The following is a 9,941-nucleotide window of genomic DNA, read 5'->3' on the forward strand; positions in this document are numbered from 1 at the left end:
GCCTGGAAATTACCTTGTCTGTCAATTTCAGAGTTTTTGGGACCCAAAATCCAGGATTGGGTCACATTATTTTTTGGTTCTGGTCCCGTGAAGGCGTCCCTGAACAGAGAAGAAGAAGGTTACAAGAAAAAATGATAACTATGCTGATGTGACTACAAGACAAACAGACATAGGCCTACTCATTGCATTGACATATGGCTGTTTAGAATGTCTATATCGTTGATATAAGCTTGAATAGGAATATTAGATTCCTATTTATGTCACTGACGCATGAATGTCCAAAAAATATTTACATATATATATGATTTTATGTTTGAAAATTACCAAGGATTTTCAGTCCTTTCAAAAAACATTTGTAACATCTAACGAAGGTTTAAGAGACCAAATATCGAACGGAAAGATATGAAAAGACTGACTTACTTTTCATTTGAAGAAGGGAGGGCGTTCACCAAGCAGAAACTCTGAGGATAAAGTGTGGAAATAGGTTAGCATCCATCTTAGAAAGGTTTGTATCGCTTACCCGAGGAGTAAGCCTACTACTTTGTTGTTGATGTTGTTGGGGGGTTAGGAGAGGTCTATCAAAGAGCATAAAAAGGTCTGAAAAATGTGTTTTGTGTTGAGTTAAAGGTCCAGGAACGTTAGGATAGGGTATTTATAATTTCATTAGAATGAAAAATTAGAATAAAAAATAAATAATGTGCATGTTAAACCGTACAGAAAAAGATTGCCAATAAAATATAGCATATTTATTTAAATTTTCGTTGGTGAAACAGTGATGATTGGAGAGAGAGAGAGAGAAGTCCAATCTTGCATGGTCTGGGATGCAGCTTAGATTTTAGCACATTTTAATTTACGTTAAGTTAGGAAGATAATGTTTACAACTTATGCGTGAAGGGAAAATCTTGCACGCATCCTGAGTAAGCTGGAGGTCATATCATGCCTTGTTATGTTATATAGTACATTAAAATGGATTAACAGAAGGCCTTCTTTTAGTTCACAAGGCATTGTATTGATGCTAAGTTATGTGATTTGAAGTATATGCATGGCAAGGTTTTAGCATGAACATTTATACAAAGGATTTGGCTGCTAGACCCATAACTCTTTGCGCATGAGGGATAGCTTCCTATTTTCCCATTCCAAAGATCAAAATGGCCCAGGGAAATGGAACATCATGAAGAAAATCATCTCAAAATATAAAAGACTTTTTTAGGAGTAAGGGATCTACCTTGTCGAGGTTGCTGGCCATCAGACAGGCAGAAAAATATCTCAAAAGGATTGACATGTCTGGTTCGGTGCAGTTAATTTGTTTAAGTTCCTTGCTTTTATGTAACCACCATGACTCTTTGGGCTTAGAATGCTTTAGACCTATCTCCTAAGTCCATATTCATTTATTTGCAGACTTCTTCAGTTTTTGTTGATAAGTCATCTTTCGTTGTGAGTGGTGTTAATATTGATGATGTGATAACGATGATGGTGTCAGATTTACATAAGCTATAATCCTAGAATGCTTATCGATCAATTGATTCAATTGCTAGGCCTACTTTTTCCAAGAAAGCTGTGCAAACCTATTTCATGTGTAAATGAAATGACAAATTCGTGGAAAATACTACGTAGTCCTATCTGCATTCATGGAAATCTAGCCCTTTCATCGGGTAGATGTAACCACTAAGCATTTTTTGATAGAGAGAGAGAGAGAGAGAGAGAGGGAGAAGGAAATCTGCCAAACTGACAAAAAGGACTACAACATTTTGAGGTAAGAAAAATTACAAATAATAATAAAATAAAATAAAACAGGAAATCTGTCCAAACTTACCCAAAGGACTACAACATCTTACGAGAGAGAGAGAATAGGAAACCTGCCCAAACTCACCAAGAGGAGGAGACCTAAAGTCAGCTGAAAGTATTCCATCCTGCCTCAGTCGAAGGTAAAGTTTGGGATTCACTCTACGAAGTTCACGACTGAGTCAAAAGTGGAATACTATGACAGGAGAAGCAATAGGTCAGGATGAAAGAGCCACCTTCTCTGAGTTGGTAGCGTCTCTAACCCAGTTTATAAAGGCCATGGGCACACACACACACACACACACCTGAGCCTCTGTGGATTTGCTGTGACGTCTTTCATGAGTCATTTTGTATTTTTTTTCTTTGTATTTTGGGTATTTCCAAACACCTGTGGCTTGTGAAAACCATTAGCTCGGAATCATTTATTAAAAATGAACTGCGTACACTTGTTTCACAATGATGATTTTTGGTAATATTCTCACTTTTTCACACACACACACACACACACATGTATATATATATATATATATATATATATATATATATATATATATATATATATATATATATATACACACACACATATGCATGTGTTATAGTTTCTGTACCATCATGATGATATATCACTACAATTTTAAGATGAAGTTTATGTATAGAACATTACTGCTCTCGTAAATATTGCTAATAATAATCTTACTATAATGGACATTATGTGAGTCAGTCTGCCTGTCTGTCTGTCCAGTCATTCAGTCATGCCCAACGGCTGGTCCAATGGGCATGAAACTTGGCAGGGTTTATAGTGGGAACCCTAAGATGGTCAATAATGAGGTTTTATCCCATCTCCCCCGAAATCTGAAGGGGGGTGAGGGTGAGAAGGGATTCCCTGAAACGGAGCTGGTTTTGCCCACGAAACGGGGCAGGTTATGCCCGTGAGTTAGTTACTTTACGAATTTATCATAATATTTACTGTATACATATGACTTATCATTGGAAAAGAATACTATACGGTAAACATCAATGACATCAAAGAGGATGGAGTTTGAGAAGGGGGTTGACAGAAAGAGAATGAGAGGGAGAGGAAGAGTAGACGGGGTGTTAGGGAGAAGAAAGAGGAAAAAAGCCAGAGAGAAAGAGAGAGAAGATCGGGTGTTTGGGAGAAGAGAGAGTTAGTATTAGTGAGAAGGAAGAGGAAAAGAAACAGTGATGATTGGAGAGAGAGAGAGAGAGAGAGAGTCCAATATTGCATGGTCTGGGATGCAGCTTAGATATTTGTCGAGCTTATTCTTAATCACATTTACGCTCATTCCTGATATGTTCCTCAGATGAGCTGGCAATGCATTGAATAGACGCTGCATTATCGATGCTGGTGCATAGTGGATTAATGTCCTGTGTGCTTTCCTTAGTTTTCCTGGTATAGTTTTGGGCACTATTAATCTACGTCTGCTTGCTCTTCCTGATATTTTTAGTTCCATAATGTTTTCGGTAATTCCTTCTATCTGTTTCCATGCCTGTATTATCATGTAGCGTTCTCTTCTTCTTTCAAGGCTATATAATTTTAAAAATTGTAGACTTTCCCAGTAGTCAAGGTCCTTAACTTCTATTCTAGCTGTAAAGGACCTTTGTACACTCTATTTGTGCAATATTCTTTGGATAGTGTGGGTACCATATCATATTGCAATATTCAAGTGGACTACGTACATACATTTTATAAAGCATAATCATGTGTTCAGCTTTTGTTGTTTTGAAGTGCCGTAACAACATTCCCATTTTTGCTTTGCATTTTGTCAATAGTGTTGCTATTTGATCATTGCATAACATATTCCTATTCAACATCACACCAAGGTCTTTAACTGCTTCCTTATTTGTGATTGTCTCGTTATTAGGTCCTTTATATGCATATAGCATTCTTTTATCTCCACGATTTATTGATTCAAATTTATCAGAGTTGCATACCGTCCTATTTACTCTGCCCATTTAAATATTTTATTTAGGTCTCTTTGTAGCGAGTTCCTAACTTCAGCACAAGTAATTTCTCAACTTATTCTTGTGTCATTGGCGAAACTACTCTCTACCGATTCTTTAACATTACTGTCTATGTCTGCAATCATAATAACAAACAGCAATGCAGCTAACACTGTACCTTGTGGCACACTGGATATTACATTAGCTTCATCTGATATCTCATCGTTTGCAATCACTATCCGTTTTCTGTTTTGCAAAAATTCTTTTATTCATCTTCCTACTTTGTCCACAATATTATGTTTTCTCATTTTCTTCGGTAATATACGTATTATGGTCTACCTTCTCAAAAGCTTTTGCAAAGTCTAGATAAACCACATCTGTGTCTTTTACGTTTATCATATTTTTATATATGTTCTCACGGTGGACTAACAATTGGATTTGTGTACTTTTCCGGGTACAAAACCATGTGCTCCTATATTAAACAAATTATTTTTCATTAAATGTTTCATTATATTTTTCTTCATCACATATTATGAAAATGTATCAAAGATACACTTTCATAATATGTGATGTTAGACGCACAGGCCTATAATTACTTGCCTCTAGTTGTGATCCACTTTTGAAAGTAGGGGTAATATATGCTAGTTTATGTTCATCATTATTCTTGCCTGTATCTACACTTTGTCTTAATAATATTGCAAGGGGCTTTGCCATAGGATGAACTACTTTCTTTAACAAAATGGCATGGATTCCATCTGGTCCGGCTGCTGATCCATTTTTAATTTCATTAATAGCCTGGAAAATATTGGCTTCATTAATATCTGTGTCTGATAAATATTCACTATTTTCTACTATTATTTCTGCATCATTATCTTCATTATCAATTTTAGGTGTAAATTCTCTCTTATATCTTTCTGCTAATATGTTGCGTATTGCCTTTTTTTTCATTCGCTAATCGCCCTTCATATCTTAGAGGGCCTATTTCTACTTTTCTTTTATTCATCTTTTTCACACATGAGTAAAATAGTTTGGGGTTTTGGTATTAGTGAGAAGAAAGAGGGAAAGCAATAGTGAAAGTTGGAGAGAGAAAGAGAGAGCTAGAGAAAGGAGCAAGAGGGAGATGAAGAGAGAGAGAGGGAGTTGAGGGGGTGATAGGTAGCAGAAAGATGGAAATAGTGAGAGAGAGAGAGAGAGAGAGAGAGAGAGAGAGAGAGAGAGAGAGAGACCTTACCTTAACTTACAGACCTTATATCTTGTTCGAGTTGCCCCAGGGCCCTCAGTGTGAGGCACCTCTAATATCTACCAGAGAGTTGCTAGCACATCTTCCAGTATATTTTTCATCTTCCAATCTTGGATGGTCTGGGATGCAGCTTAGATATTTGTCGAGCTTATTCTTAAACACATCTACGCTCACTCTTGATATATTCCTCAGATGAGCTGGCAACGCATTGAATAGACGCTGCATTATCGATGTTGGTGCATAGTGGATTAATGTTCTGTGTGCTTTCATTATTTTTCCTGGTATAGTTTTGGGCACTATTAATCTACCTCTGCTTGCTCTTTCTGATATTTAGCTCCATGATGTTTTTGGTTATTCCTTCTATCTGTTTCCATGCCTGAATTATCATGTAGCATTCTCTTCTCCTTTCTAGACTATATAATTTTAAGGATTGTAGTCTTTCCCAGTTGTCAAGGTCCTTAACGCCTTCTATTCTAGCTGTAAAGGACCTTTGTACACTCTCTATTTGTGCAATATCCTTTTGATAGTGTGGGTACCATATCATATTGCAATATTCAAGTGGACTACGAACATATGTTTTATAAAGCATAATCATGTGTTCAGCTTTTCTTGTTTTGAAGTGCCGTAACAACATTCCCATTTTTGCTTTACATTTTGCCAATAGAATTGCTTTTTAATCATTGCATAACATGTTCCTATTCATCATCACACCAAGGTCTTTAACTGCTTCCTTATTTGTGATTGTCTCATTATTAGGTCCCCTATATGCATATAGCTTTCCTTCTGTCAGTCTCCATAATTTATTTGGTTCAAATTTCTATCAGAGTTAAATATCATCCTATTTACCTCTGCCCAATCATCCACTTTGTTAAGGTCTCTTTGTAGCGCTTTCCTATCTTCATCACAAGTAATTTCTCTACTTATTCTTGTGTCATCGGCGAAACTACTCACTACCGAGTCCTTAACATTACTGTCTATGCCTGCAATCATAATAACAAACAGTAATGCAGCTAACACCTTACCTCGTGGTACACTGGATATTACCCTAGCTTCATCCGATTTGTCATCGTTTTCAATAACTATCTGTTTTCTGTTGTGTAAAAATTCATTTAACCATCTTCCTACTTTATCCACTATATTATGTTTTCTAATTTTTTTCGCTAATATATTATGGTCTACTTTGTCAAAAGCTTTTGCAAAGTCTAGATAAACCACATCTGTTTCATTTCCGCTTTTCATAGTTTTGCATATGTTCTCACGGTGGACTAACAGTTGGGTTTATGTACTTTTTCTGGGTACAAATCTATGTTGTCCTATATTAAACAAATTATTTTTTATTAAATGTTTCATAATATTTTTCTTCATTACCCTTTCATACACTTTCATAATATGTGATGTTAGACTCACAGGCCTATAATTACTTGATCCACTTTTGAAAGTAGGGGTAATATATGCTAATTTGTGCTCATCATAAATCTTGCCTGTGTCTACACTTTGTCTTAATAATATTGCAAGTGGCTTTGCTATAGAATGAACTACTTTCTTTAACAAAATAGCAGGGACACCATCAGGACCTGCAGCAGCTCCATTTTTAATTTCATTAATAGCCTGCACAATATCAGCTTCATTAATATCTATGTCAGCTAAATATTCACTATTTTTGTCCCTTATTTCTATATCATTATCTTCATTATCAATTCTAGGGGTGAATTCTCTCTTATATCGTTCTGCCAATATGTTGCATATTTCCTTTTTTTCATTCGTTAATCTCCCCTCAATTCTTAGAGGGCCTATTTCTATTCTTCTTTTATTCATCTTTTTCGTGTACGAGTATAATAGTTTGGGGTTTTGCTTGATATTTACTAGGGTTTTTTCTTCCAAGATCAGTTTTTCATTTTCTTTTGATTGTATAATCTTTTGTTCTGCATTTTCTATCTTACTTTTTAGTTCTATAACTTTCCATGCATTTTTTTTCTTTTGCAAGACCTTTTTTCCACTTTCTGATTTTCTGGAACAAGATCCTTCTGTCTCTTGGTATGCATGACTGATGTTTACTTTTCTTCTTCAGTATATATTTATCCACTATTTTCTCTAATATTTTATATAATATCTCCGTATTTACCCTTATGTCATCACTTACGAAAATGTTATCCCAATCTTTGTTTAATTCTTCATTTATTTCTGACCATTTATATTTTTACTGTAGAAGTTGTATTTTCCATATCCTTCCCACTTTTTCATTTCTTGCTTATCTCTGTTTTCACTTGCTTTGGAATGGACTGTTAATTCTATAACATTATGGTCTGAAATACTCGCATTATAAACTATTATTTCTTTAACATAATTCACCTCAATCACAAATACTAGGTCTAAAGTATTTTCCTTTCTTGTTGGCAGGTGATTTATTTGTTGAATGTTGTATTCTAGTAGCATATCTAATAGCTTTTCGAATTGCCTCTTATCTTCTGCACTACTATTACTCTCTTTTTTATATGTATAAATACAACCACAATCTCCTATTCGTTCTTTCCAGTCTACGAAAGGAAAGTTAGTCTCCAGATAGGAGAATAGTCCAGTCCTTGTGATTTCTACATATATCATCCAATTTTTCTATTATTATGTCAAACTCTTTAGTATTAGGGGGTCTATATATTACTATGTTCATTAATTTTTCAGATTCAAATTCTACCGCTATTAGTTCACATTCTGAGTTACTATACTATTTCTCATATATTTTTCCTTGTTTTTTGTCTTTCCCATATATTGCGGTTCCCCCTTGATTCCTATTTTTTCTATCTGATCTATAAGTTTGGAACCCTTTTATTTGATCATCATTACCAGTCTCTTGGGAATACCAGGTTTCACTTATATTCATTATATCTATTTTCTTTTCAATTTGGGTTAGTTCTTCTAAGTACTCTATTTTTCTTTTTGAGTTACTCGTAACTAAACCTTGCGCATTCATCACTATGATTGTTTGCGTGTTTTCTCCTTCATTTAATATGGGTAATAATAAGGATTTTCCCATGTCTCTTTCCTGTTCTGGTATGTTGTTCTTTTCTTCATTTCCAGAAATTCTGACATTAAAAAATCCAACTTTACCATAATATTTTATCTTTCTTCATCATAATTATTCATTTTGTGTCTGAATCTGCAATTATCTCCGTATCTGCAATATCCTCTTGCATCATAAATACAGTTCTTATCTCTTGAGTTGTATTTTGGAGCTGATGGTTGAAAATATTTTGCTGAAACACCATATCGCGGTGATGGCTTGGTTTTTTCTTTCACCTGATATTCTTTGTTCCTCTCTTTATTTGTTTCTTTCTTATTTTGGATTTTATTATTTGATTGATTATTTATTTGGTTTTGATTCATGGCTACAGGGTGCATATATTTACATTTTTTGTCGAACTTACATCCTTTTCCTTCTTTTAGGTTTTTGCATATTTTTGGATGTAGATCTTTGCAATCATCCTCATAGCCGTCTAGGTATGCACATTTACCATATATTTCATAGTTGTGACATACCTTAGGATGTTTGTAGTAACATCTTTCTCCAAATCTGCAATTCCCTCTTTTCAATAGGTTGCAGACTTTGTTTTTCTTGTCTATTTTTTCCTCTTTCCCATCATTGTTCAGATCTGGGTAGAGCCTCTTCGGGATTTTCTTTTGTGTTGTCATGTCGTAATTTATTTCTTCGTATGTATGCTGCTTGATTGCCTCATATGTAGTATCAATGAGTATCTCTGCATCCATACTTTTATCTTGTTCTTTGTTTTCCTTATTTTTTTCTGTCATTTCAGTTTTGTTTACTTCTTTTCCGTTTTCCTCCTCTTCTTCATCCTCTTCCTCTTCTTCTTCAACCTTAACTATTTGTACATTCAGTCTTGATTTAATAACATTGTCTATCCATGATAGACATGTTGAGCAAAATATTCTGGTATCTTTTCTCATATCTTGCATTACTTCAGCGCATTGCGGATGCGTCGGAATGTTGCATGCAGCACATTTTCTGATCAGGTTTTGTGGATTAACTATGCTATACTACACCTCACACAGTTTGCATGCTTTTGGCAATCTTTTTCCTAATGCATCAATTAGGATATTCACAATGTTCACCTTATTAATTTTCTTTGTCGGAATATGTTGATTTATGTATATTTTCTTTATGAGTCTCTTGACCACTTGGATTTTATTTGGAAATTCTTCAATTATTTTCAAGATGTTTTCTGTTGATTTGTTCCAGTTTGAAGGATCATACATATCCTTCTAATATATCTATGAATGCTTTTGCATCTTTTTGGTTATGGCTGTTGTTGATCTCATAGATGAGAAGTGCCAGCTCCCTTCCTGTTACCTCATCGTATTGCGAGAGAGAGAGAGTTGGTATTAGTGAGAAGAAAGAGGGAGAGAGACAGTGTTGGTTGGAGAGAGAAAGAGAGAGCGAGAGAAAGGAGCAAGAGGGAGATGAAGAGAGAGAGGGGGAGTAGAGGGGGTGGTAGGTAGGAGAAAGATGGAAATAGTGAGAGAGAGAGAGGGAGAGAGTTGGTATTAGTGAGAAAAAAGAGGGAAAGAAAGACAGTGACGGTTGGGAGAAGAGGGAAGAGAGTGACGGAGAGAGAGAAAGAGAGAGAGAGAGAGAGAAGGAAGGAGAGAAGAGAGAGACGAGAGAGAGGAGATTTGAGAGAGAAAGTTGTTATCAGTTGTCATTCAGTGTTATCCCAAGCAGAGCTTGGTCGGTCAGCTAGTAGTAATAATAATAATAATAATAATAATAATAATAACAATAATAATAATAATAATAAGAAGAAGAAGAAGAAGAAGAAGAAGAAGAAAAATAAGAAGAAGAGAAGAAGAAGAAGAAGAAGAAGAAGAAGAAGAAGAAGAAGAAGAAGGAGAAGGAGAAGAAGACCAGAGCTTTAAGACAAAGAGTAGCAATTAAGCTTCTACAGGA

At 35.1% G+C, this 9,941-nt stretch overlaps 1 long non-coding RNA gene across 1 annotated transcript; it reads right to left on the reverse strand.

The window, feature by feature from the left end:
- Positions 1-2: 2 nt before the first annotated feature.
- On the reverse strand, positions 3-2,036 carry LOC135211627 (uncharacterized). Its single transcript, XR_010313679.1, has 3 exons — positions 1,871-2,036; positions 421-461; positions 3-99 (listed from the first exon to the last, which is right to left on the reverse strand). It is a non-coding gene; the product is annotated as an uncharacterized LOC135211627 (long non-coding RNA).
- Between the last annotated feature and the right edge of the window lie 7,905 nt (positions 2,037-9,941).

This window comes from Macrobrachium nipponense, chromosome 4 (assembly GCF_015104395.2).
Source record: "Macrobrachium nipponense isolate FS-2020 chromosome 4, ASM1510439v2, whole genome shotgun sequence".
Classification (NCBI taxonomy): domain Eukaryota; kingdom Metazoa; phylum Arthropoda; class Malacostraca; order Decapoda; family Palaemonidae; genus Macrobrachium; species Macrobrachium nipponense.